This window comes from Monodon monoceros, unplaced genomic scaffold (genome assembly GCF_005190385.1).
Source record: "Monodon monoceros isolate NGI ecotype Baffin Bay Population unplaced genomic scaffold, NGI_Narwhal_1 Super_Scaffold_17, whole genome shotgun sequence".
NCBI classification, from domain to species: domain Eukaryota; kingdom Metazoa; phylum Chordata; class Mammalia; order Artiodactyla; family Monodontidae; genus Monodon; species Monodon monoceros.
The window spans coordinates 2,367,032-2,370,102 of NW_021703773.1; the positions used below are offsets into that span (position 1 = coordinate 2,367,032).

The 3,071-nt window shown below is 51.3% G+C and overlaps 1 protein-coding gene across 2 annotated transcripts in view; it reads left to right on the forward strand.

The window, feature by feature from the left end:
- PLAT (plasminogen activator, tissue type) overlaps positions 1-3,071 on the forward strand; it is a 23,359-nt gene that overhangs the window by 579 nt on the left and 19,709 nt on the right. The gene's annotated exons all lie outside the window — the stretch shown is intronic.

The window sequence follows — 3,071 nt, forward strand, 5'->3', positions numbered from 1 at the left end:
GGGAGGGAAGTGCTGGGTGGGAGGGAAGTGCTGGGTGGGAGGGAAGTGCTGGGCGGAAGAAGTGGAGGACAGTCCCAGGGAGGCCTCTAATCTCCCCCCTCGTCCCCCACCTCCACGGCAGGTTTTTTGCCTGGGGTGCAAGGGGTGGGGCTGTTGGAGGACTTTTCAATTACAGGGGAAAATAACATCCGTGTCTTCTATTCCCAGAGCACTCTGCAGGGACCATAGGAGGCTCTCTAGGCATTCAGTGCTATTATCTTTATTTTCTTAACCTCCCAAAGAGGGAGGGTAGGAGGGCAAAGGGAAAGGAAGGAGCTCTCAGGTAACTGAGGACAAACTCAAGCCCAAAGCCGTGTGGTAGTGATGACTGATGTCGATAGCAATGGTGGTCTCCTGCAGCAGCTGGTGGATGACAGAAAAAAATTACATGTGTGTGTGTATGTGTGTGCAATCCCATGAAGAAATTCTGAAACACAACCGTTAAGTGGAATTCCCTCAAAAGGACTTCCTAGCAATTCTTGTCAGTGGACAGGAGACTCATCCCGGGATCTAGACACTGACTGGTCCAGAATCAATAGATGACGGTCAGACTGGGCTGCCGGGTAAGTGCTTCCTGTGAGAGCAAAGCCAGATGGGGCACACAGCAGAGACGCCGTGAATATTGAAATAGAAATAGCTCCATCCTACCCATCAACTGATTCCACCTAAAACGTTCTCAGAGACACCAGCCTTGAATCGCTCTTGTCACGAGCAGGTGACAGGCTGCTCTCTGCCTGAATGGCGCAGTCTCTGTGCAGACTCTCCAGGACCATCTCAGTTTATTTTGTGGATCCCCGTATCAGAGTGTCCCAGTGATGCTGCTGCTCTCAGGTGCTTCTGCACCAGCCTGGAAAAGTTCCTGCTTCGAGGGGAAGATAAATGATCCCGTTACTAGTTTTTGCTCATGGAGGCGGAACTCTTGGACCTGGGGACCTAGCATGTTGGTGAGCAGAGCTGGTGATCAGTATATTTCAAATGATTGTAACAAGCAACCCAGCCACACCCCTGGTGGTGTGACTTGAAGCCACCATCACCATGTAAGGCTTTTGTAAATGGGTAGCCAGCACCACAGAGCATCTGGGGAAGTTACAGCCCAGGTGGGGTCTGTCACTAATCCACCTACAGGAGTTCCTCTGGTCCTGGGGTTTTACAGCAGTGTAAGGGGCCCTTTGGCTAGATGATCATTTGGGAGGAGCAGTGCTGGCTTTAGATCTTCCAAAGCTTCCAGAGCTTGGGCAGGTTATTTGGATCAGAGGTTGAGGTGGCAGCATGATTCATGGCATTAATAGTGGGCTTAGTTCCGGTCAAAATTCAAAATCCACGTGCTTCTCTGAATACCGAGTATCTGGTGGGGAGGGAACATTTGGGTTTTGAGCTAAAGTGTTCAGTTTCGATGACTCTTTGGCATCTGCAGTCTCAGAGTAAAATTCCTATTTTCTACGAGTGATTTTCAGCTCTGTTCTGATAAGATGGCCATCAATGAATGACCAGAATATTCTGTCCATTCCTTCTCTGGGCCATTCGCTTTGCACAGAGAAAAATTCTGTCGCTAGTTTCAGGTGGTAAACCTCACCCTAGTCGACCAGCTCACAAAACCAAGTGGTGAGTCTCCAGTGAAGCCAGATAAAAAGCGAGGATGCTTTAGACTCACGGAAAGTTCCAGCTAGAAAGAATCCTCAAGACCGGCTGCCCTGGCTCAACCCCAAGTCCAGCTACGTGGTCTCCTGCTATTGGCTTAGGTGTCTATTTACATATAAGGACAGCACATTCTCTTAGTGAGATTTTGTGCATTTTACATTCCACTTTCCTTCCTGGGAAAAAGACTTCTGTAGAAGGGTGTAGAGGGAAAGATAAGCCTTTTGATCGCCTGAAAGTTAAGACCTCTGATGAAGGGAAAAGGAACCAGGTGCCGAGTCCATAGCAGGCATTTCATAAACAGTTTTTGAAGGCACGACTCAGGCAAGCTCTGGTTCTGATCGTGATTCCCCAGGAAGTGCTAGCGGCTGTTCTTCCTGTGGAACTGATAGAGTCAAGGGTCCTTAGCAGCTGCCCACACCGTCCACACCAATAGCCATGATCTGGAAGGTGAGTCTTGGCCGTGGGCTCAGCTGAGCTGCACAGGAGGGCTACGTGACGCTCCTAATACATACACAATGGCTTGGAGAGGTTTGGCCTGATTCCACCTGGAGCCTCTGACAGACCACTTCAAGGTCAGGCTGAACCCAGATACTAGGAGATCTTTGTATTAAGAGCCTTTTTTGTTCCTTATAGAGTCGCAAGGATTCCTTTAACTTACAATTAGACATTAGGGAATCCAAGTTGAACTCCTCCCCCAAGGCCCCTACATCCCTAGGACTCTCGGGCTTTCCAAGCCACACTTCCTCCTAGGGACGCCCTCCAAGGGAGAGCCTGGGGTGTGTGACTCAGACTCCTTTGCCCAAAGAAAGGTGTTCGTGCTGGAGATTAAGAGGCTCTGGCTGCCTGCTGCCACTACTCGGGGCCCCAAACAATGGGCCCATCTTGGGCCAGCGACACCTCTCCAGTGCCTGGCTCACTCCTGCCTTTGTTCGACAAACAGCTTATATAGTGTCCATTCCAGAAAGCCCACTTCGACCAGCGCCCACCTCAACAAGAGTGACCTGCATCCCCTCCTTCACGTCCCAGCAGGACCCCCTCTTCCTCTGTGTGCCAACCTTCCACCCACCCGACCCCCACATGTCACAGCACCGATCTGTGGGGTGTGCTTTTCTAGTTACTTGTCTGTCCCCTTCCTAGACTATGAGGTTTTGTGGATGGAGCGTATGTGTCTTTATACCGCAGAGCCCATGCCTGGTACATGGTTGGTGCTCAGGTTTCTTGGTGATACACAGAGTAAATCACCTGTGAATTCAGGAAGAGAGGAAACCAGAATGAGCCAGGGCTCGGGTCAAGGTGGATGGGATGGGGAATCTGATGGCACCCAGGAGGCTCCCAGGCCCCTTGGTTAGAGGCCTCTAACGGGGGGGGGGGGGGGGGGGGGGGGGGGGGGGGGG